Below are 27,489 nucleotides of genomic sequence, written 5' to 3'. Positions count from 1 at the left end.
AACAAAACAAACCAACATTCTTTCCCCCGTAAAGTGGCACCAAGAGGAACTCCATACAGTGCCTGTATTGTGGACTTTTGAAAACGACCTTTCATGCAGCATGTAACACAGCTCTAAGCGAATAAAAACATTCTGCAAAGTTTGAAATCTGAAAGTGCCCCGTCTATAAAGTTATTGTCTCGAATCTGAATCACTGAAAAGAGTCGTTTTTAAAACGAATCCCAAGACGTTTCGTGTTGAAGTCAACGTGGCTCATTAGCGTATTGCCGCCCACTTGTCGGTCATTTCATGTTGGTCTGAATGAAAATGCTAATTCATTCTTGGCCACTAGGTGCTGCTTTTGGAGCAGTAAAAATAGCAGTTTCCCCGGTAACGCTGTACACAAAGCAGCACTGCTAATAACGGCTGCTTACTTGACCATTAAAATAAATTTTTGAGAGAATCGCCTGGGAGTCGTTGAGGCAATAATGTAAAAATCAACGCATATTAAAGCATTATGATTTGTCAGATCACCTGTCAATCAAGTTCCCAGTGAAGGGTCAACAGGGGCTGCAGCTAAACCCTGCAGTACAGTGGCCCACAAGAAGAAGGACTGGACACCACTCTTAGGTGATATGTATTTATGTTAAGCACACTAAGTAAAATTAAAACATACATTTTTATCACTCTCAAACATTTTATCACTCTTAAAGTACTGGCTCCTGAGCTAATGTTATTATGGTTTATCTGCCGAGATTACAGTAAATGGCTGTCATTAAATTGCATGTTTTGCACAGTGAAGTCACTGTAAAAATGCCGTTGACACTGAGCTTCATTCAGATATGCAAGTCTGCTGTAAACAATTCTACATGGTGAAAAGAAAAATAGTGTATTAAGGTTGAGACAAGATTCCGGTGGGGTTTCCATTCAAACAGCGAGGTGGATTCTTTCTGTTATCACGCAAATGTTACAGAGCCTCAGTCTAGGTGCTTCCTGCGGACAGTCCTGTGGGAGATGTAGCTTACACCGGGACTCCAAAGCCCCTATTGTACTCTCAATAGCTGCATTATTTATTAGCTTCAGGTGGTATGGATTATTCTGGCCAGCTCTACAGTTTGTTTATGGTTGCCTGTCTGAATTGTCAAGAGAGTTTTAAGGTCTGGGTACTTGGAGTCTACCACATTCTGGTTGTATAAGCGTGGCTCAGGCCAGAGGAAGAACATATCGGGTGATGTGACACCCCACCGGTCATAAGAATTAATTTAAATCGCCCTGGGCTTTACTATTAAAGGTGAAGTATGGCATTTATGAACCACTTGTGGCACCAAACAGAAATGGCGAAACAGTGTGCATTCCCTAAAGGAGTTTCAGTGCCTGCAAAAAAGGTTAAGCAGTCTTAAGATTTGCAGCTTTTGTCTCTTCTGTTTAGCAGTGATGCCACACCAATAATCATTAACTGTATTTCATTACACTATTACCTGTAATTGTATATTTCAGTGAATAAAAACCAAATACACAGTAAAAATCCAAAAGTGTAGAATAGTTTGTTCCTTGTTTGTAAAGGTTAAATTAATATAAATTTCCTCGCTTGCCAACATGACCTCTAAAAGTGAATGGGTGCCACCAGAATCAAAATCGACAGTCCTATTTCTTTAGAACAGCTTTTTGCCGTGCTTTTTCTGTGCATGTTTCTCTCTTGTTTCAGACAAAATAAAATTTTTTCAATGGAGAAAGCATCATTATGGCTAAAGGACTAAGGACTAAATATTTTAGCTGGAAGCAACAAACTGAAGCTAAAAGCAATCTAAATAAGGAACGCATTTATAACAAGCGCACATCTTTTCACTTCACAATCTCGAGACATTATTAGATGGACTGTAATTGTGTGGATTATTGTGATGCCTTTATCAGCTGTTTGGTATTTCTGACGGCACCCATTCACTGCAGAGGATGCATTGGAGAGAAAGTAATGCTAATGCAAAATTTCTCCAAATCCCCCCCCAAAAAAACTCAGAAGTTAAGAAGTCAGATTTGTTAAATCCTTGGATATTTAATCTATAGATTATTTAAAGTTGTCTCGTTAACTTAAAGCAGAAGAAAATGTTTTAACACACACACTTCACCTTCAATCATTTTGTAGCAAATAAAATAAAGCTGTAATTAGATAATTCTGGTCCTGACATATTTGCGCAAACACACACTTCCTTTCAACGACAGGGGTGGATCGAACTGAGAATATCAAGGCACATGTGTATCTTTCCACCCCAGTTCTCAGGTATGAGGTTGGTGGGCTGAATATTACCATACACTGCTGAGAAATGTCATTAGATTCCTCCCCAGTCAAATAAATTTAAACATCTGTAACCAAATACAGTTAGCCGAGCACAGCTGCGCACTTTTGTGCCTGTTTAGGCGGAATCTGGAGAAAACGATTTCTCCCACATGCTCACAAAAGGGCAGACATGAATCAAACGTGGCGACATTACAAATAAACCTGTAAAGTCGTTCAGAAGCTGCAGGGAATTGAGCGCTACGCACGATTTCCTAGCGTTACATTAGTGTTTCAAACAGAAGTTAATTTTGGCACGCAATACGACATTGAAAGTAGGACACATCTCTTAACGCGGCTATCCCTTCTTCTGACGAAACTTTGGCTACGAGATTCTGCACAACCTCCGCTCTATAAACCGCTGTCACGATACGACAATAGCATGTTTGTGCCAAAGCACAGCAGTCAGTCAGACAATCCCACGAGTCTTCTGTGTCCGAGGGCAACTCAAGTATAACGTTCATTAAATGACACATTGAAATGTTAATTACTAGAACGTGGGAATTTGGTGGAAAAACAATATACATAACAATACACATTTTAAAGTGTGATGCATAACTTTGTTTTTACATTTTCTGTGACAGCTGCTTGGCCCGGTAGCTGTTGCTAGCGTGTTGTGAGGGTTTTTTAACATGGTGCTAATTTCGCTAGATTGGGCTGCTTTTAGTTCAAGGCATTTATGTGGTTGTCTGAGTAGTGTTTAGCATGTTGCAGTTGCTTTTATCGTTTGTCTTATTGCCAGGATCTTGTTACGATCCTCAATGTGTTTCTTAGCATGTTGCTATACGCGTTTAAACATTTTATTTGTATTTCTTTCAGCTCATGTAGTTGTTAGCATGTTGTTTTACACGGCATTGCCTAAACACTGTTTCATTAACTATTTGTAGGTTTTTTCGAGGTGGCTAATTTGTATGCATTTGTACAACCTAACTAGCGATTTTGTAGAATTTCTTTGAGAGGCTCAGGGGTTAGAGGGTGGTCATTCGTACGAATTCCTACAAATTTTCCACCTCATGAAAGTAAGTAAGTTCCCGTACTATATACAGGGAAAGATTGTAAAACATCTAATCAGACATACAATGCTATTTTACAGTAAAGCTCTGTTAATTGTATGGTTTTACAAAAGTAAAAAGAACATTTTAATGTATAATTTGCAGTCAAAAACTGTAAAATTGTATTCCAAGTGATACTGTAATGAACTCAGTCCATGGACATTCTTTCACTCACCACCAGATGTCATTCTCCCATTATTTTGCACTTTAATTCCCATCACCCATTGCACTGACGACACACTCACATCTGATTGCACTCATCACAGGCTCACCTGCATTTAATCACTCTCACACCATAAACAGCAGTTTTAAACTCCTTACCGCTGATTATTGTCCTGCGTTTATCACTAAGTCTAGTTTAGCTGTTTATAGCCCTAGTCTGTTTCATTCATGTTCTGACCTCTTGCCTGTGTATCTCGAATTAACCCTTTGCCTGCTGTTTTAGACACTGTTTATACCTATATGACCCATTGCTGTTATTTGAGGATTATCCCTCTTGTGTTACTTTCTGGATTACGTTTACCAATCAAAGACCCACGCTTGCCCTTGATTTAATCTTTTGACTGGCCCACTATATATCTGCTAACTTTTGTTTGACTATGTTTCTCAATAAAAGCCTGCACATAGATCAGTACGACTCGGTTACAGATATGATGATGTTTTGTGTTTGCTTGAATGACTCTGTGCACCTTCTAAATATTAATATGCACTCTTGCTTATGGCAAAGCTACTTGTGATGAGCTTTGATTCTTCATGCAGCTTTCTCTTTTACGAACAGCATTATTATGGTGGTTGTCGGTATGTCAAAATGTACAACACAGATTTAATAGCAGCAATGTAAAAATGTAAAATGTACAGTTTTTCTGTATTTTACAATTGTTTTTCTGGCAAGCTCAACAATCCAACAATATCTTAATGTGTGTTTTGAAGGTGAAAGAAGGTCTGAAGTGTTTGGAATAATATGAGGGTAATTAATGACATAATTGTGGAAATACCAAACCAAAAGACAGAAGACGACTGGTGCAGAGCTAAAAAGGAGGAAGGACTGTAAAGTCTATATAGTTTCTAATATGTTTTGTGTAGTTTTTTTTTAACATTGCAATGATATTTAGAGTGTATTTGTTGTGGAAAGCATATAAATGCATGTAATGCATGTGTTTCTGTTCATTTATTATTCATTTATTAATACAAGTGCAGTTGTTTTGAAAAGAAGCATTTCTGTTTTTATCTTCTCAGGTGTGATAGGTTTCAAATTCAATAGCCTACATGACTCTTTGTTCCCAAATTAATATAGAATAATATTAATAAAATGTTTCGGGTTACACATGGTTTTCCATACGTCATCTGAACTGAAAAAGCCATCCTAGGAATGGTTAAATGACAAGAAAATGGTTAAATATCAAGTCGAGACTGTAATCATTCCACTTTAAATCCACTATGTGATTAAAAATAAGACTTTTGATCTAACGCTGGATTTTTAACCACAATAAAGATGGTGTACTGTAAAAGCCTTGTTTGCCTCTGTTTTCATCAACGTGGAACCAGACCAACACTTCAGAGCACATACCACAACTTCTATCATATCTAAAACTAATCAGCCCTTGCGATTTTGTAAAGTAACTGGAACCTGGTGTTAGCCTTTTACTGCCAGTTCAATGAGTACATACATCATGGTGCCAGTGGGCTGTTCCCAGCATGTATAGATATCATTAATCACGCCAGACTCAAAGAGAGTTGCTATTTAAAGCCTCTAGCATAGTTCAAGTGTGTTTAAGGTATTTTATTTTTCCCACTTGATTTTCTGGAAAGTTTCTGGAATGGTGTTTCATTACGATGGGGTTTTCAGTTGACAGCATCATCATCTGCACTGCATGTAAGAATTAAAAATGAACGAAACATTATTAAGATTTTTCTCCAGGCCATTAGCTAACTTTCTTTTTCAAAAAGCTTTCTTTGCAAATCTCTCGTAATCAACCTTGTTTGTATGAACGGGACTGGAAAAATGCACATTAGACACGGCGGTTTAAAAAGTGTCTTGACCAAGTAACCACATTACACAGACCTCTCATTCTTAAAAGAAGAAATTTAGCTTGTTTTCAATGCTAATTATGTCTGATTGTGAATCAGCCCCTGGTAATATGACACCCGCCTTCTCAATTTGTGCTCAGTGTTTTCCAGTGCACTGCAGAGGCACAACACAGACTAATGAAATGTTAAGACACGTGTTTGCATACTGATTTAGGCGCACATAATGCAAAAATTACTCATGTGTACATGCACACACTGGATCCATTGTTTAAATATGAACACAGGGCTGTCTACTTTAATAACTGTATGGAAAGTCTTTTGTTTGACATTAGGCACGGCGGTTTAGTTGTCAAAAACACATCTGCGCATAATAATAGAGAATCAAAATTGATAATGATCTCCTGTAATGCTTTTGTCTGCATGAGAGATTTACATATTTACTGAGGTGGTATCGTTTTACTATGGCACTATGACTTTTTTTTTCCTTCTAAAACCTTGTAGCTTCGTTTAAATGACATCATAAAAGTCTTGTGGAATGCAATGATTGAAATGATGTGTTTTCAGGGAGTGTGTATGTTTTGCATATTAACATCAAACTCATCTCCTGTGGCAACTTCTGATTGGATTTCGTGACTACATACATATACATCAAATACATCGCTCACAATGTCCGTTTTTTTTAGTAGGCAAAAATATAGCTTGTTTCCCTTATATTGAAGTAAAAATCATCTAACACTCATTTAAATAAATACATTAAAAAAGATAATTCAATAACAATGAATATACATTTTTCATACACCACTTAAGAATATTTGGATGCATTTAAAACTGCTAATTGTAAATTAGTGCTTTTGAATGTAATAAATATTAAATACTTTTCTGTTGGTACGTTGCCCAGTAATTTTACAGACATATCTGTTATCCCTAAAACACAACAAAATATAGTTAAAACTGAATTAACTAAATTCAGTATTACATTAATACAGTACGCTGTTTTTTGTGTGTAATTATTAAGACACTTGTTACAGTGTAATTACATAGTCATTGTGCAAAAATAATACCATGTGTATCATTTATATTGTGTGGTACGCTGCTTATTTAAAGCAGCTGTTACAAATGAACTAGATGTGTGTATTTCACATGACCTAAACACGTTCATTTAGCACGTTGTGATCATTATCAGTGAGATGAATGTTAATACCTTGAGTAAATGGGCCGAATAAATTCCTGAATAGACTGTCTCATTGTAACATGTAAGCTGAGATCGAATTCGATCCAGACATAAATCCCAAACTCTACTTATAAAGTGCTTAATGTAATTTACCAAAGTAGCACATGTGCCTGGATAGAGACCGTCTTGGTCCTGGAATAACATTCCAATCAACCAATCACACTTTAGGGTTAAGTTAAGGGTTAGAAAGGGGGTTTGGCCAGCGATTGTCTGATAGAAATGTTGTTCCAGGATAATGTAGCACTTGGCCTCATCGTTCTGAAATATTCACTTTTTCAGATATTAAAGAGCTTGTTATTTTTCTCAGGCATCGTTGTGTGGATAAAAACCATGCCAATAAGAACACTGAGAGTTGTAAAGAGCAAACAGACAAAGAAAGTCTACAAATATGAACATAAAAAGAAAAGAAAAAAGGTTAAAACTCACTTCCCTCTTTCTTTCAAGGGTTATGCGGCTTTTGTGTAGCTCCCTGTTCAAGCCCCATGGCTCCTCTTCAAACACATCCTTACCCAGCAGGCCCTGCTGCTCAAATCATTGAGTGAGTAATGAGTTTATTCCACAGAGCAGTTCTCAGAGTGCCATCTGCTTTGGTCTACAAACCTAGTGCCAAAAGTCAGAACGGAAAGTTGAGTGTTTGTGTGTTTATGAAGGTTGGATATCCATCGCTTGGTTTGTCCGCTTACGATAAATCCGATATTGTTCAGTGTTCAGAGTGTGAAGCTATGCATCCTGTCACGAATCTGTGAATGCGTTCAACTGTGGTGACCAAGTATTACTATTCAAAGCATGACCTGCATATTCCCTCTCGGCTTAACTCATTTTCCCCAAATTTTTGCTTTGAATTAACCGCAAAGCATTCAAAAGGAGTATCTTGAGAAACCCCAGCAATGTGCTGTCACGATAATCCATTGTCAGCGAACCTGACAGAGCAAAACAGTCAAACAAACAGAACAAATCCCGCCAAGAGAAATATGGGATCCTTATAGAGATGGTCCAAAAAGAATGGATGACCTCATTATTTAAATAATAGTTTATTTCTCTATTAAAATGTTCCTAAACAGTGAGTATGCCAGCATATATTCACAAAGCCATAAAATAAGGGTTTTGTGGTAAGATGTCACTTCAGTCGAAAGGAGCATGCCAGTAAAAACACAAATGATCAATGGCATAACTTCATGTGGCCATAATTCATATTTCAGGCACACAGAGACGGGAAATCAAAATGGACTAGAATTTAATGAGAAAAGTGATGCAGTTGGCTTTTATGAGCTTCCCACAAAAGTTGCACAACTTTTCCTCATAATACAAACGACTCTGAGCAAAATTATCCTTTGCCGTAAAACACTGAGGCATTTAAGAGCCGAAACTTTGTAGCATCTCACCTCTGTCAGCGAATCATGAAATAATGCCTGCTGTACTCAAAAATCTTGTCATTTGTGGCCCAATTTACTCACTGTTAAATGAAAAAAGTAATGCTGAGACACTCAAAGCATTTGTGTTAGATTTGCCTGCTTTTGCAGAAAGCTGTGTGATGAGGAAGTTATATCAAAGCTTCGATGTTTGACGGAACTTCGGCAAAGGTTGGATGTGTTCATGTGTGAATAAATGTGGTTGGATTCTAAAAGAGACAAAGATGCTGTTTTTACTTACAGTTAATGCAGTGCATGTTAATCCTCAAAGCTGGTACTCAAGTTAATGGCCAATTACTCTGAGTTAGGTTATTTGGACTCGGAATTGAACCCTTTGCTGGGAGTTTGATTGACAGGTGATCTGACCAGCCATAACAACGAATCTGGCATTTTGTCTCACAATGTTTATGTTTATTTTGTGCTATAACTAGTAAAGAGGAAGAGATGATCGGTCCACATGCTACTTGAACTGAGGCACTACAGTGACCTGTAAAGACCACAAAACCGTATTTATTGTTTCTATTTCTATAATTTTTTTTTTTAAAAAGTAAGTGTTGCCAAGTCTACTGTTTTCCTACAGAATTGAGCTACTTTAACTCGTTTTCTGTGGGATGTTTTCCCCAATAAAGTGATATTTAGCCACTGGAATGCGACTTTTATTATGGGAACCATGCCAAGAAACCTGTATTTTACCCCACCGGAACACAATTTTTACAAAGAATCCCCCCGTAGAAACGATCAGGTTAGTTTTGAGAAGCAGTAGTGTAGATTTGGCTGTGAAAACCTGAAAACCCTGCTGTTCTATCTTGTCTGTTGGCACATTGTCAGTGAGCTTTGCTCCATGATGAATTTTGTGTGAAAGCATAATGTGTGGCATGAGAGTGGCATGGATTGTCAGATGTAACAACAGTAATGAAGGGGGCGGGTTTTGCAACTCGGACAATTTTTTTTTCCTCCAGATTACAGTAAAAATCAACATCATGTGTAACATGAAAAATATGTAACAAAGTAAAATTAAGGTAAGACATTAATAAAAGTCTACCACAGAAACTCTTGAAACCCGTAGACTTGATGAGCTGGACCCAACGCTACAACTAGTACTTATGTTCTTTGCCTGTGTGAAATTAAATTACTGCCATCAGCTGGCATGGAGAGTTGTCTGTTTTCAATTAAATATGGAAACCCTAGGGAACATGAACCATGTCATGATAAAATATCAGCATATTGGAATGCTCACATTAGATGAAAAAAAAAAGCCATCAGTGTGTCATTTTGACTGAAATCAGTTTTTCTTCTGCTGTACTTGTTTGCAAAGTTTAACAGCCAATCAGGGTTGCGTTTCATAAAAACAGCTATGGTCGCAAATTCTGTCATTACCAGTAGAGATGGAACTAACAACCACAGGTAGTGAACAATGCTTTGGGAAACACACCCCAGAGTGATCTCTCGCTCCGACACCAATCCCAGCAACTGGTTAAAAATTCTGCCAAGTGTTTATTTCGTCTAGTGACTACAATGTCGAACACACTGCAAAAACTGGGCTAACACTTTAACGAAAGCTCATAGGCCCAACACTGGTCTTTAATTTCCCACGTCTGTCCAGATTCAGTCCTACTAAGTCATTTATTACAGTGGTCTGATTTGTGCAGTATGTCTCAAATTTGATTCAATATAGGAGACTCAATAAAGGTAATCGTGTTTACATTGCTTCTGGTCTGGTCTGATTTGATTTACAAATAACGAATGAACGCATGAGCGATCACTTTTACTTTAGCCACAAATGAACATTCTGTCATGATTTACTCACTCCCACCAGTAATGAAGTGTAACTGAAAGTAAATCAATAAAAATATTGACAGCCACCCTACCTCTCCTTGGCATGTGCATACAATAAAATGTGACGATTTTTTATTTCAGTCTGTTTCTGAAACTGAGATGATCTATTTAAAGTATTAGTCTGAATAATTTACAGTCATTAATTTGGTCAGAATGGTTAACAATCCATTGGAAAGTTAAATAACTGTTGTCTATTTTCAAGTTTGAACATCCAAAATCTCATTGTACTTGAGTTTCTATTGATTTGATTTACATTTCATAGACAGTTCAGAGATTATCATCCCTGAGGACTTAAAGGGATAGCCTACCCTAAAATAAAAATTCTGTCTTCATTTCCTCACCCTTTATATTATATATTTACATTCCAAACCTGTGTTTACTGACTGACTTCTGTGGAACATAAAAGACAATTTGGAAAAATCTTTCAGTTCCCATCTCACTTTCATTTGTTTCCGCTCAATGGAAGTCAACCAACATTCTAATTCAATAATAGAAAATTCAAATTATGAATATTTATTTTAAATAACATACTCAAATCTGAAAACACTTTTTAAAAGGTATGCTAAATAGCACTTTTTGTTGAATACTAATAAATGTTGATTCAACGTTCATGATCAGGGAGAACACTCATGTGCTGAACATTCACTTTTTATGTGAATAGGCCTTTAGAGACTGCACAATATGAATTATGTTTTCATGATTTGCTTCTGGCTAAGAGATAACAGTCTCCTCCCGAATCCATAAATAGGATGTTTGCGAATGAAAAGGATGCAACTGCGTCTATTCAGAAGATTCATCAACAGACACTGACTATTCTGTTAGCCACTCAAAATACCTTCAATTACAGGAAACAGAAGAATTTGGCACACGAAGCAAGCTATAAAACAATAGGTCTGACCCCACTATTGTATTAGACCAGAAAAAAAAAAAGGAAGGGGGAACAATCCCAATCAAGAAGGTGCATACTCGACTCAAGCTTTTCTGGAGCATAATTTGTGTCAAAAGGTGAGGCGGGAATGGAAAACTTCAATTTTCAGTTCTTATCATTCTCAGTTCATAGCTGAATGTGCACGTGAAAACAGCATGTGTGATTATTAATCAGTCACGCTCACCGTGCACACACGAGCTGAATTCATGATTGCGATAGCTGCTATCGCTGATGACTGAACAACAGCCGATCCATACAGATTAGCTCAACTCGGCTCTCAGCCGCCTGATACGTCGGAAGTAGCAGCCGGCCTCCGGCTGTAAGAAGATACCTGGGAGATGTTCAGATACAAACGATGCAAACTTCGAGTATTGTTTCTTTGCCGTGTTCTCTTGTCTATCTATTATATAGACGCAGACATAGATGTATCATACATATTTGAACAAAGAAGAATATTTTGACTTATCCGTGAATTCAATTATATGTAAAAAAAAAAAAAAAAAAATCTAAAGTCTTAAATAAATGTCTAAATTTGGCCAGTCCATTTGAGGCACGCCTTCTGCAGATCAATTGTTTTAGAAAGGAAAAGACCGTCATGTCATACAGCTCAAATTTTTTTTGCGGAAGATAAATGGAGTTATTATCGAAATGTCAAAGCTGTCAAGTTTTACTGGAGTGTTATCGTGCCCCCCTGGTGTGGGTATAAAGACAGTGGGAGGTAAAAGTGAAAAAAGAAAGCATTTAATATAACATTTTGTTGCTTATTTTGTTCCGTTTTAATTTACCAAACAAGAAGAAACGCACATCTTTCGCTTTCACGTTCCGGTAGGCAAAAGGAAAAGCGAATGCAAGTGGCAGAGTACGCTAGACATCAGACAGTCATTTCAGCTGAAAGCCAAAACCTGCGGATAATCAAAACCTTCTGATGTAAAGAACAGAAGTGCTGAGTACAGAGCTCTAAGATTGAGGCCTGCACTCCAGTCACCATTTACTCAACACCAAGACACTGACAGCCATGAGCTATACTTCTGAGGCACTACGCACTTTAATAATACGTTGAGGTATTCGACATGCTCTTTCCTGTTTAAAAGAAAATATTATTGCAAGTTTTGGAAAAATTCCTCTACCAAGAGCATCATTAGGTCTCTGAATTTTTGGAGAGAATTAGAAACAAATGCTGGGACTTTGAAACAGCACCTCCAGATATTTCTCTCATGAGCTTCTGCTATTTCAGGCCTATCACAACAACTCTATCTGGGTCACTCCTACAATTTGCCCCCTTGTGGGCTTTAAAACTTCTGGAAAAGTATCTGTATGCGTGAAGAGACATGCAAACGTTTTTTTTTTATACAGGTTTTTATACAGGTCAATGACTTAAATTTAATAATTTAGGAAAACATTTCCTCCATTATGAACCCACAGCTATATAATAGTAGAAATGACTAGTACATAGATAAACAAATGCGTACTACTGCTGCAGTCCATGTTTATGTAATGGTTTGGACAGGAAGATGGTAGATATAGTGGGTCAAAATAGTCATAATATAAACTGTGAATGATATCTAGCAAACCTAGAAACCTAATGTTGATTTAATCTGCAAAAAAAAAAAAAAAAAAAAAAAAAAAAAAAAAAAAAATATATATATATATATATATATATATATATATATATATATATATAATATAAAAATAGAGATTGTAACAGTAAACATTTGCTTTGATGTGCACTCTAAAGTAATAAATTAAAATGTAATTTAAACATTTAAATATAAATAAAACCATTTAAAAAATAAAAACATTTAAATGTAACATTTAAAACATTAAATGTAAATTCATTATACCTAGTATGAATACCATTCTTTCTTTAACCAATTGTAACCAATGTATTACAGTGTGACTTATATTTATTTTAATATACGAAATGTAATCCTCCCCCTCAATTCAGTTAATTTATCTGCTAAACGTAAGATTTTTGGATTATCATTTGAAAGTTTTTTTTTTTTTTTAATTATTGATACATGTATTGATGATGCATTGATACATATGATTAATTATTTATTCATTTAATTAATTACTTAAAGCCCTGTTTAACGGTAACAGCTTAAAATAAATCCTATTTATTAATATTAGTTAATGCATTAAGTATCAAGAACTAATAATGGTTAAATTATTAGTAATAGTCTTAGAAAAATATTTTATTATTACTTAAAAGGTTAATTTATAGTTCATTAACAGGTAAAACATTTGATGCTAAGTGTATTAAACGTTGATCAACATTAGTGGAGATTAATAAATGCTGTAGTAGTTCATTGTATTGTAATTATCAAATTTACTTGTTTTAATAAATGAAACTTTGCTTTACGTTTAAACACTTCATATCTTAAAGAGGAAGAGTAGTTAGCGTGGTCAGTATGAATTCTGTTTAAAACTATGTTTTCTGCAACGAAACAGTGTCTGTTTTCCGCACCACATTCATATTTAAACTTCTGTTTAGGGGCCTCTGAGATGAAAATGAGCTAAATGGCACATTAAGCACCACACCAAGACCACGTTTAAAAAAAACTTTGACCTACATTCTCTCACGGTGTGTTTTTAGAATAAAAAGAATATATATTGCCGCATGTAAAAAACATGAATGCAGTTCAAAATGTGCTGATGTGGAGAACATCAGGGGTTGGTGGTTCACAATGTGTTCAGTTTAGCACTAATACAGTACTGCTAGATGAAGTCTATTCACTCGGCACCAAAAAATAAGTCTTTCTTCTCAAAATGTCAGAAATGAATTCCTTGGGAGGCACAATAAAAGTGCTTATTATATAACAAACCGCATGTACTTTCAAAAATCTAGTCCAAGGAGAAAAAAAAAAAGGACTTGGCATTCAGAGAGCTGAATTCTGCCACAGAAAAATGGCCTATTAGAAGTCCACGAAAACATATTCTCCAACATATCTGTAGAGACATTTGGTGTGCACAAGAGGTTACGATAATTTGTGTTATACGATGAGAAAAATCGAATCAGATTTCGCATGTCTGCACAAACCTCCTGCACGCGTTTTATAACAAGACTTAAAACTTCCCTCTCTCGCCTGAACCCAAATAAATAGCACTTTTCTAAAGGAAATACTAGCGTCACCGTGGGATTTATCAACTGATGTGTCAGTCATGAGTGATCAAACGCTGGGTGGTCGAGTCTGAAACGAACGCGTGATGCTGTACAGGCTCAGCTGGCAAAGTAAAGGAAGGAAGGAGGTGATGACAGAGAGAAAGAAGACTAGTGCACTCCAGAGAAGAGACATGGTCATGAAAACCAAATGAATCATGCACAGAGCAAGATTCTCTTACGGCAGATGAAAAGACGCGCATGCCAGCGTTTGCAGTTAGTGTTTCCTAGCAGAAAGGAATTCGGGTTTCAAACCTTTGTGCAACACGAACGTCGGTTTTGACAAAACTGTGGTTTCTGCAGAAGAATGCGGTTACTCTCGTAACGAAAGGTAAAATATTTGCGGTAAGGCAGAGTGGACCATTCTGCGTTACAGCACCGTAAATATGAGCCCGAAAAGAGCAATTGATTGTTTTTGGATTTCTTTGCTCTGTGTAAACTTTTCAAGCAAAAAAGTGGGAACGTGGTTGGTTAATGATTTAAAATATGGGAAAATGAAAACAATGTCTATTGTATCGGTTGGTTAGAGAAAATGTGCAACTTCAGGCAAAGAGAACCAAAACAAACTAAATGCAACTAGAGCAAAAGTCACACTAACTAGTCAAATAATAGCCTTGGGTAGAATATTTGGGCAGTTGTTCCATACAAGAAGGAAAAAACCTGCTGTGTCCGATGGCTTGATTCGTCGTATCTTATAAAACTGATTTCAGACTTGCTTCCGAGGAAGCATAATGGCATAATGATTTACGACTAAATGTAGAGAGCCATATTACCTCTTTAAGTTTCCAGCCTTCGGATACAAGCCTGGAATAATTGCAATGGTCAAAGGACAAATATATATATATATAGTGTTTGAAATGTCAAAAGTGTAAATAAAACAAATGCATGTGTTTTAATATAGCAAAGTGTACAATAAACATTTTATTGAGGGTTTGTGCTTTATTGGGGTTTAGCAATTCATTTTTGGTTTCTTGTTAAAGAGCTACCCAAAGTTTGCCATAATAATATTTTCAAATACAAACTGTGTCTTCTATCACTTTGCAAGCACATGATGCATGTACTGTAAGATATTGAAGGATATTTGCCTATATGTGACCGCGGAGCTCAAAACCAGTCATAAAGGGTCATGTTTTTAAAATTGAGATTCAGCTATTTTACTATCTAGAATCTGAGAAATTTCTAGAAGAAAAAAAGGAAGAGAGAGAAAATTTGTAAAAGTTGTCCAAATGAAAAGTTCTTAACAATGCATATTACTAATCAAAAATTAAGTAATATATTTATGGCAGGAAATGTACTAAATGTCTTCACGCAACAGGACATTTCCTTAATATCACAATGATTTTTGGCACAAAATAAAAATCATTGTGACCCATACAGTGTATTGTTGGTTATTACTGCAAATATTCCAGTGCTACTTATGGCTGGTTTTGTGGTCCAAGATCACAGATTGCATGGGCATTTCTGTGGGGTGCTTTGCTAGTTTCAGAGGTTGTTTAATGCTGTAAGCACTACACCAGGGGTCTCCATCCCTGCTCCTGGAGTTCAGCTCCATCCCCAATGAAACACACCTGCACCAGTTAACCATGGCGATCAGGGGTTGCTTAATAATTACAAACTGAAGTCTGCTAGAAGACAATCTTCAGGAGCAGGGCTGGAGACCTCATCAAACTGCTGCTGCTTTAACACAACTGTTTTTGGGTCACGTGAATTAGCCGTGGTTTACATATCACACCTCGGATTTTAGACTTGGGGTCGCAAATTGGACTATATTTCACTGATATGCGATTGTTACATGAATGAGAACAAATTGCCTCAGATTTCTGGCTTTTGTCCGGGACATCCAGAAAACAGTCTTTGAGTGAAAATTGGGCCTGAAATTGTCTAGTCTATACCCGGCTGTGCCTGAGTGATGCTGTTGAGTCACCCTTGTACTGACAGATGGATGCTGAAGACACAGTATACACAGTTCCTCCAGATACCATTATGCATTAAGCACCGTAAATGTCCTTGCCCCTTAATTACTTTCAAATCTCCTGACCTCATTTGTCAAAAGAAAGTCTACAAAAAGTCTGCTGTTCTCTAAAAGTCAGATGTGGCATAATACTAAATCTGGCAAGATCGCTGTCTGGATTCGGTTCACAATTAAAGGTCAATCCATATCGAAAGTTTTGCACGTTAAACATAATTATGACCTCAAGTTTTCTCAAGCACATTTACACGCTGCCTTCGAAACTGTAGTGCGTCATAAAAAAAATTCGGATCAGTGCTGATCGTTTGCATTTTTCGCATCCAAGGCAATTTCGATAGAGAAAGGTCTTAAAGAGATGGGTCAACAGTGCAATTACAAATGCATTGTATTAAATTATTAATTTAAACATAAGTGCATAGTAGTTAAAACCCCCTAGTATAAAGTTAGACCAAATAATAAAAAACAAAAACTAAATTCAAACACTTTTTGTAGTCATTTACTCACCCTCTTGCCGTAGGACACATTTCTCTTCTAAAACGGTCTTATTACTGCCCAATGAAGTGTTTCTTCTGCTAAAAGGACAGCTTGTTATTTCTTCTAAAGTCATGGTTGGTATTAGAAGTGCTAGACAGCTGTTCCAGATGGTATTTCAATGGGTTTTAGTAAGAATTGTAAGAAGCTGCCAAAAGCTTTAAGGTGAAGTAGAGTACAGTTAAAGACGATCCATGTGAATGAATACAAATACTGCTGGAGAGATTCTGAATATGTAGGATAATGTGAAATCCAAGAAGAGCAGCTTAGACCCTCTGCAGAGTCCAGAATTGTTTCCTTATGGGAGCTCTCTACATTTACTGTTAATTTGGTGAGGATTAAAAAAAATAAATAGGTGAAGAAAGATGCTAAAGGTGCATTGCTATTGACTGGTGAGAAACCCTAGCGTGCCGAGTGGAAAGCAAAGCTTCATTTGAGTGATTTGCCAAAGTTATATCCCGAATTTCTATGGAATGATCAGGACTTTTGACACCTGTGAGCGAGTGAGCGAGTGGAAAAGAGAAAGCCCGGAGTGCAGTCGGTTTCCAATCATTACAGTCATTTTTTTCCGTCACATACTTTGTATAAGAATGCAGAGGTTTACACTGTTAAGAGCTAAACTAAATAAAGCAAAGTAAAATACTGGTAATTATTAACTAGGAATTTTATGGACATTTGATAACTCAAAAACACAACACAAAGTGAACATTTCTAAATAAAAGAAGCAAAACAAAAAGTAAAGAAGTAAAAAAAAAACTACAGAAAATTCCTTCATATTAAATACAGTACAATGTTCTTTCTCTCTTTCTTATTCATTCATAATATTTTCAGGTTGCACAGTGTCTTTCGCTACATTCCTTTTTTTAATGCTTTTGAAAAACAAAATGCATCTTCAAATGATCAAATGAACAACATTTAGGTAAAGCATATAAAATCAATATTCACTAAGTTCAATGAAAGTAGGATTTTCTTTCAAAGATCAAATAGTCAATTTCAAAATGCGCAAAATCTAAAAGGTCATAAGCAACCGAAATAGGAACAGCCCATTTGTCCTTAAATAATATTCAGTAAGCAAAAACTGAATGCTCAAAACATTAATGCTCAATAAAAAAAAAACCCAACAAACAAACAAACACAAACTCTATGCTTATATAAATATGCAAATGTTATGCTAAAATACTGAAGACACACTGTTTGCTGTATAAAGTTTAGAACCGTAACTGTTTAAAATCTTTCTACATTTAGCTCATTTGGAGACTTTGAGAGGAGCTCACAAGACTTTGAGCTTTGGAGCTGATCAAAAGATGCTGTAATGGCCCACATTTGCTGTGTTTATACAGTGACAGTACTTGGTCCCTGAAAACGGTCCGTCAGTTGTTTTCATTACATTAGTATTTCATCAGCTAAAATGCAATCTGTTGATTTAGTCAAGCGCTAAAAGCTGTTTTAAATCTGCTTGACGGTTGCTACCAATCGTTAGTATTTAGGAACCCACTGAAAAGCACGAGTACAACGGTCATGTAAAAAATATCACAGAGAGCTTGGCAAACTGACATGAAAAGAACGTCCTGCCACGAAGCGTCTTTCTGTTTGTTTATTCAGATGATGAGCCGCATCAAGGGCTCATTTGGTTATCTGTTTTCTTCTTAAATGCCTAATGAATTTGCTGACCTTGGCGACATATTAAAACAAGCAGGTCAGCTTAATATGAACAAACCGAGAGATGCATTAATGGCTAATCAAAACAAACAGTGTCTCTCGGGGCTGAATAAATTAAGATAAAGATTCGTAAATAGGCCCTGGCCATCCTGGAAAGAGTAAAGTCGAAATCAAAGATACACAGCTTCAATTAACAAGCAGAGTGGGGCAGCAAATGGCAAAATCATTAAATTTTTAATTGGAACCAATCAAAAGGATCAACGTTTCCATCCAGTTTTTTGTTCTCTCTTTATCTTTTTTTACACTTCCTTTGGGAGCAATTCTCTCCCCTTTTATATATCCTCTGATCTCTGTTTCTTCTTATCATTTTAATGGTCTCACGTCAAAATTATTACAGATTAACACTCAGCGCTGTCCCGTTGTTTCTTCATTGTCAGAAGGAAAAATATATATATTTATATATATTAATAAATAAAGGGCTCTCCTTTTAGTTGTACGTGACGTTCTTGGGAAAGCTGACATGGTACAATACCATGGAGTAAGTTTACGGTACCGTAGGATGCTGGGATTTTTCCCAGACCCCTCTTATCTTAATGGAAAGCAGAGCTCCATTCGCATTTTAAACCGCTTGTTAAAATTAAAATCAGAATACTTTTATATATCCAGTGAATACTTTGGAGTTTGACTAGAACGTTCTATAATCCACTTTTCACAAGGACGCGTAATCAGACTGCTAAATCTTATTTTAGGAATTACACTGATGAACAAACAGCCGCTCTATTCTTCATCCTGGTTGGTAGACCCTATATTAAGGGTCAGTGGATTAGCAATTAGCAGCTGTTAATTGTTAGCTATAATTAACAAGTTCATCACTTGAAGCAATCAGACCAAACGACCACGAGGCTCCAATGACATTCGTGTTTAATAACTCATGACCAATGGTATGAGTCACATAGACTAAAAATAATGACATTACACAAACAAACAAATGGATAAAATCAATATTTTGTCTTGTTTTCTAGCACCAGTATCATTCTAAAAACAAGATATATTTCTAAAATAAGCATAAAATGGGGTTTATACAATTCCGCTACTTTAAAAATGCTGCAATATGGCTCTATGCATTAAGTCATAATAGCTAATATGAAATAGCAATACTGTTAATCTACAGCAATGTTACTTAATTTATGTACTGTACACTGTTTTACAAAAAAGATGAATCAAATTACATTTATTATGAATTAACATTAATAATAAAGCATAAATATAAAAGTATAAAACATGAATACAAATAAATAAAATGCACTTTTTTATACAATTTTATAGAAAGTTGAAAAAAAAAACATTTGTTGCAAACTGAAAAAATAACATAATACAAATGTAGTCACTTTTTGAAGAAGTTAATGCATACTTGCTTAATGAAAGTACGAATTTCTTAAATATAAAAATAATTATAAAAAAAATTAACTGAACAGGTACAGCTCATGCACTTTAATAATATTTGTTATGTAAGAGCTACAGTAAAATAACAACAATAATAAAGTGCATCACATTATATCAATATGCAAATTTTATGCTGTGCACGGACACTCTGTTTTTAATTTGCTGTTTAAAGTTTAGAAATGTAACTGTTCAAAATCCGATTTTTTTCCTATGTGAAAAGCGATTCTCTGGAATGTTTGTGTCAATCGAGAATCAGACGGAAAACAGATGCTTTCAGGCCATATGCTCAACACAGATGGGTCCAATGAATAATAGCTGAACTTTATCAGATTGTCGAACAGTTGCCAGATCAAGGTCAACAACAGCTTCCTTTCAGGCTCAAGACGCAGTCGAATCAGAAAGAAACACGCCGTATATACCAGACTCCCACTGTGCTAAAACTTTCCAAGGTGTATCTGGATTTGGCATCTGAACAATATTGCCTGTGCCAAATCAGGGCGGCTGTAATTCGAGTCACCTCAGGAAATTAAGCACGATCATCTTTAATAATTACGTTCTTTTTTTAAGAATGCGCGTTCTGCGCTGGTTCTGAATTGCAGAGCGGGTCCAGAACAGGCTAAGTACAGTATAATTTAGTTAATGGAACTCGAATGGACTTATCCTATGATATTAATAGCACCGAATGAAACGCTGCTCGTCTTCTCTCTATGCTACATTGCATGATGGATTGCATTTAGGTTTTCATCATACCTAATCAATGCGGTCTGGACTTGATAGCTAGCTTGAAACACAGTCGAGGCCAAACAGCTCTATAGCGAACAAACAAACAAAGCGGCCAAGAAAAATAACAATGCGACAATGCTATTGAAATCTGGTCTATTTTTGGTTGGTTTCACCGAATCATTTAGTGTTGCGGAAAACAACTGAGTTAGAATGTTAATAGCAATACAGACACAAGTAGATGCGTCATTTATTTGATATGAAAGTCCAATTCATAAAGCAAGACTGTAAAGTGCAATGTGATATCATGGCATTTTCCAGCCTGCAATGATTATTTCAAGCCTTTAATACAATCATTATCTATGCAGACATTCTCTTCTCTAAAGTGGCTTAAACTGGCTGCATACTCCTGCCGAATTATTTCAGTGGAGGATTTTCAAGTGGCCATAAAGAATGTAATAGAAAAGAAGAACAGCTATTGTATTTAACTTAAGAGTTCTGAGGGCTTTGCCAAGAGTCTAATCAAAGAGAAGTTACGCCTGTGCCAAAATGCTCAAAATTCAGTTTGGGAGGTCGTTTTGTAACCGGAGGTAAAGAATGGATTGTTTCTGGATCTGGATAGGTTAAGCACCTTTTAAGTGGGAGAATTAGATGACGGGACACAAACTGATTGCAGCGGTCAGGCTGAGGTGAACCGAGTTTTAGAAAAGAGCACCTCCTCCAACGAGGACAAGTGGAAGGAGAAATTCGATCAAACAAAAACATCTCCACTTTCCACAGATCAGATAAAATGCCGTTAAGATTGTGCAAACTTTCCGTACGTTTATGACTGGTTTTACTTGAAAGTACGCAGATGGAGCTTGCTGTATATCTTACGTTCTCTATAACATCCTGGTACATTTACGAAAAGTAGGTCCTAATGTTACGTGTTGTCAGTGTTTCGGTCTTAAAGCTGTCTTTACCTTAAATGCAGGCATTCGCAGACTACGTCTTTTATTATAGCTATCTTCTTAATCCAGCGCTTTTGTATCGTGTTACTGTTTAAGGAGCGAGAAGCTGCTCCAAACAGCAACAGAAGAACCATTTAGGGTTCCCCAAAGAATCGTGCAATGCAAAGGTACATGTTTTTTCATAGAACCACAGATGCCAATGAAGACATTTTTTTTTTTTTAGAGAGACGTATTCGGTAAAAACATCTGACTCACAGAAATTAGTCGTTCATTCACCTCGCTAATGCTATTCTCATCTAGAAAAGGTCAAAGAAAAACAACGTTACCCATCCAGACGTGGTCGTTAACAGTATAAAAGGTCTTCACATTTGGGTGCTAAAATGATGTCTGTCCATATCTGTGTGGCACAGATGGTGAAGATCGAATCCACGTGGCTTTGGCAAGTATAGCCATCAAAATACTTCTTAAATGGGTAATTATGACTTCTTTGCGCACTTAACTTAACTACACAAAAGGCCCTTTTATATCTGTTGTGTTGACCCAGGGTCAAAAGAAGGACAGATATGTGCGGTGCGTGTCATCTCTGCTGTCTGGATGTGTCCCGTCCCGGCGCTCAGGGCTGCATGCTTTGCTGACTCTGCAGCTTGAACATGCTCTCCTCAGCATACAGAGACCGCTAAGTCATCTCTCAGTCCCAGGATATTATTCCCACAGACTTCCAAGCAGCCACAGAATGACAGAATACTTTCAGCGAATATCCTTATTTTTTGTTAGTCTAGTTCACACAATATAAGAGAGGGGGCCAGATACGAAAGCCCACAACTTCTCTCTGTCTGCGTACGCACATGCACTTTTTTTGATGTTCGAGGATCAAAAATCTGTGGGTGCAACATCATATATTTAGTTGTTTGTCATTTTTATAGTATTATTCATCCGCCTGTGAAATCTAAAAAAAAAAAAAAAATCCTCTTATCAGCATGACAAGCGTGAAAGGAAAGAAAGAAAAAGAAGAACAACAAAAAATCCTGTTCACTTTTTCTTTGAGCACCACAGATTCAGCTTTGGAGCTGCTGGTAATGCCAAGCGTCTTTGGAAAAAGCTATTCCATCAGGGCCTGATTGAAAATCTTGAGTAGCTGAAGCCGGCGTCTATTTCATGTGTCCATGTCCTTGGTTTTCATCTTCAGAAGGTGTCTGGGGACCTGCAGATAGGTATAGGAAATTTGAGCAAAAAACGAATGTCTCAAGCAAAAGAAATCAATTCAGGCACAGACTGCTGTGATCTTGGTATCAAGCTCGGCGAGGATTCTCATCACACACGCCGTCAGTAAGGGTCATTTCAAACATAGTCTCATAAAGAGAAATGTTGAAAATATAGGAGAAGAGATTAGAATTACTAATTAGAATTACTATTTTAAAAACTATTTTGGCTTAAAAAATAAATAAAAACATTGATAAGCAAACCCATATAGGAAGGACTATGTGACATAATGTGACTATGTGACTGGAATAATGCTAACATAATGATGCTTAATAATACCACTTTGCCGAAAAAATAAAATAACTAAAGCCATTACATCAGTACATTTTAAATATATAAAAATATGAAAAAAGTTTTTGTTTACATAATATGTGTGTGTACTATGCATATTTATTAAGTGTATATATATCTAAATCTAAATCTATTTATTTATAATAAAAATTATAAGAAAGTAAAAATGTCAAACTATATATTGCATGTGTGTATATTTATACATAGTAATACAACATTTTTTTATTTGATCAATTTGATTTGTTCTTGCTAAATAAAATAAAAGATTTTACATATATAAAATAATTAAAACACACACACAAATATTATATAAACAAAAAACTTTTATTTTGGATTAATTGCCATTAATTGCTGCCCATCACTAATATTTTATATATACTGTATATGCAGATGTTAATCAAGTCGGAGAAGGTTCAAATAAGAGAGCAGTCCATGTGATAGTTTCACACGTAGATATATATATATATATATATATATATATATATATATATATATATATATATATATATATATTTGCCTGTAGTTAAAGAATTGAGAGATCTTTTGTAAGACATTTTAATATCATCATGTAGCTTTACTCTTTGAAATAAAAATACAAAAATTGCCTGACAATACGGTAAAATTTACTTATAATTATCCAAACAATTCTGAGGAGAAGTATTGATTGAGGATGTGCAGACACAGGCAAATTCTGAAAATCTGAAGCCATCATAATGAATGATTAATAAAGGCAGTCTCTTCATGATATAATCGATTTTTGCTCTAATTAGTATTTTATTCTGCTTTGGAACTCAAACTGTAGACATGCATTATTCAAGATTGATTAAAATCCTCCCATGACTTAGAATCACTTTACAGTTCATTAGTCTTAGACTTTATCGAAGCTGTATTTTTTAACAAAAATATATATATATATATATATATATATATATATATATATATATATATATATATATATATATATTTAAATCTTAAAGGTACAATAGGCGATTGTCTTGCTTTTGCCGGGCTGGTTGAGAGTCTCTTCACATACCGATAGCAGTGGTCTAAATGTATTTACACGTATTTATGCATTCCGTGGGAGGCGTATTACAAAGCCGTATGAGGATTTGCAGACTGTAAATCATAATCGCACGCATATGAATGATTGAGTTTATACCTCTGAGAGGAATCACAGGATTATAAACTCAAGTCAAAACAAGTCATTTATTTTTCTTGTTAATCAATGTGGCTTTTTAATCACCCGAACAGTTGGAAACGAGGTGCGTTTGTGCCTCGGAGACGTGTTTTGTAAGAGGTTACATGTCGTCTGTTCTCTGTTTACAAGCGAGTCTTAATTAACAGATCTACTGATCTTTATTAAAATTGTGCATGTAATTAATAAATGGCATGTGGTTTTGCTGTTTCAGACGTGTACATATAGAGTATGCTATACAAGCGCGAGATTATGTTGTTTTGTAATTACTTAAACGCCACACACAGTCCTTACACGGCGAGTGCTCTGGAGTCATATTTGGGATGTAATTATGACAATGTTTACGAGACAAACACATCACGACTCTCCCACCAGCTAAGGGTTAATTACAGCTTAATGACAATCTTGGGCAGCAGTGAAGATTTGCTCACGCTCATTGGATGGGATTGGATTAATATTTCAATTTTTCTTTTCTTTTCTTTCTTTTGCCCTCGTTTTGGTTCTCTTCCTTTCACTTTCGTAACAAAAGGCACCTTTAGTGAAGAATTTACATTTGCTGAAAACGTACCACATTTCAGACCACTGTCATAACGTAATAATTCACACCACTGCAATCCTCTGTTGTCGTCTAAGTAAATTTATCAGCATAGTTATTAACAACTGTTAACAAAAAGATGCTGATTGATGGACTTACTTTTGGATTATTGTTATGCTTTCATCGGCTGTTTGGACTCTCATTCTGTGGCACCCATTCACTGCAGAGGATCCATCTGTTGGCAAGTGATGTAGTGATCAATTCTTCCAAACCTGTTCTGACGTGAGAAACAAACTCATCTACATCTTGGATGGCCTGAGGGTGAGTATGTAAAGTACATTTTCATCCAATTTTCATGTTTGGGTGAACTTTCCCTCCAGTGACACATCCATTTAAGAGAATAGCCCGGTTAAAGGACTTAAACTCTTGACATCTCGCAAACCCAAGCATAAAAGCTTATTGAGGCTCATTACCAATGCAAGATAACAGAAATGTCAAATGGAAATGGAGAGAAGCAGAAACCACAAACACCATTAAAGCACCAGTCCTACTATGACATACTGAAAATGTCCACAGCAGGAACTCTTTCAACTATATATATATATATATATATATATATATATATATATAACTGTTATTGTGTAATGAAATGTAGTTCTAAAAGTATTTCAGACAAGAATGTAGATGTTTAAAACTGAGCTGTGGTTTATTCATAAAAACAGTGCCTATTTGAAAATATGCATCTATATTGCTATTAATATCTTGACAGACATTATCAGCAGTGTTGCCAGGTCTGCGGGTTTCCCGTTGAACTGGGCTACTTCAATGTTCTGTGTTTCAATGCAATGTTTTTCATGTCCGTGGTTTGAAGTAATAAATAAACCCCAAACCCCGCCAAAGAGGTGCATTCCACTGCACCGGAACACGATTTTTACTGGGAACCCCCACTGAAAAGCAATTGGGCTAGTTTTGGCTTAGTTCTGAATAGCAGTTGGACAGGTTTGGCTGAAACCAAGCTGTTTTCAGAATCACCGGACTTCCGTCGTGCCGTCCCTGGGAGTCTGCACTCCGACTCCAGGGTTACCAGGTTTTCACAACAAAACCCGCCCAATTGCTACTCAATTGCTGCTGCATTTCGAGCGGTAAAGTACATGTTTTTTGCAGCGTTCTAAGGGCATGAATATCGTGTTATCGGGGTCACTACAAGCAGCAGACATAAAAAAAAACAAGAAACTGACAGCAACAGTGACAACCAGAGACTTGGCAACACTGCACAAGTCCAACTTGCAAAGTCTGAACTACCAAGGACGCAAGTTTGAAAATCTGCATACTTGATTGTGAGAAATGCTTCAATAGAAATGCACTCAGCACCAGATCTGGGGGGGAAAAAAGTTCCTGGGACAAATTGTGAAAGCGGCTTAAGTTGTTCTTATAGCCAGTCCAAAGCACAGTCACAGTATCTGCCTGAAAATAGGGCCACAAAGTAATGGTTTCATTCATTCTCCACAACCCAGCACTCATGTATGGCCCGCTAAACTGGGAAATCACATTTTGCAAATTGTGTTCAGCACAAATTTAGTTTGCGCCGTTAGCCGATTCACATAAATCCTATAGCAAATCATTCACTCAAACGATGCTTACACGGTACGCAATACATTCTGAGTGAATTTATGAGATTTCATGAGGTCCGCGAGGCCTGTTTTGCAATGATGTGCAGGTACGTATTTTTTAGTAGCTATTGTTGATGCGATCCAGCTGGGCTGGGAGTTCTCTGCATTGCAGCCTCCATCTTCTTTAAAAAAACGTTCAAAGTGAGATCGAGGTAAATGTTAGCAACAGAAACTGTGCTGATCTGATGCAGATGCTGTATTGTTTTTAACGTTGTATATCAGAAACAGATATGCATGAAAACAGACAGACAAGCGATTATTAAAACAGGTCACATGCTAGGTTCACGCTGCGCTTATCTAATCAATGTCGTTATTAACCTTGGATTAAACAAGGCCCCAGGTTAACACTTTCTGGTTTAAATGCCTTTAAGCATGTACGCATGCTGTTCATGTAAACGTATATCATGTATGCAGCTGCTTCATTAGCAAATTATCTCTACTTATCTGTGGGATTTGCAGCCAGCATTTCTGGCATCAGTTATGTGAAACAGGTACTGCTTGCCAATGAACCCTAAACGCTGAATATAAACTCTCACGTCTCACGCCGAACGAGGTAGCGATTTTTCTCTTCACGGGATAGTTTGATTTTAGCTTGTTCCTAAACCAGCATACTCTGAACAGAAATGTTGGGTAAGACTGTGCAGATTGTATTAATTATATCCTAATTAATCATAAAAATAAATAAATAAATAAATAAACAAGCCATTAATTAGGTATTCACAGTCTGTAAAGAAAGGGAAACACCAACAAAATGGTAAGAAAAAACAAACACCAATAAATACGTGAATAAAATAATATAAAATTATATATGTGATTTTATTTTATTTTTTAATTAATTTTTTTTTTTTTGGTGTGTAAATAAGAATGATTCATATTATGTTCAAAGTTCACGCTTTTTTTTTTACAACTTTGTTTATAGATCGTTTTCTTTGTAATGGGTTTTCCATGGCGAGCACCTGGATCCACCGGTTGTTGCTGTGCTTCAGTGCTGACAGAAAGCAGGTTTCTTTGTACAGCGCTCTGCTTTCAGCAACTACGCACAGCGTGCATAATCATGAACAATATGCAAAATGTGATTACATCTCAGCATGCTAACAATGTCGACTCAACAGCACTCGCCCAAATGAAAGACTGACAGAATGGGAATTTTGTGCCTTGTTGTTGTTTTTTGGCTCAGAGAAATGCGCGTCTGTAAATAAAAATGTGCTAGATTTGTATGGTAAAATGTGAATTTTGGGTGTTCATTTATTTAAAAATAACAAGCTTCTGTTATGTAAAACACTTGATTGTAGTGCGCAACCGAGCCGCGTACTG

This window comes from Puntigrus tetrazona, chromosome 20 (assembly GCF_018831695.1).
Source record: "Puntigrus tetrazona isolate hp1 chromosome 20, ASM1883169v1, whole genome shotgun sequence".
Lineage (NCBI taxonomy): Eukaryota > Metazoa > Chordata > Actinopteri > Cypriniformes > Cyprinidae > Puntigrus > Puntigrus tetrazona.
The sequence above is the reverse complement of the archived record's forward strand: the minus strand, read 5'-3'. Positions refer to the sequence as shown.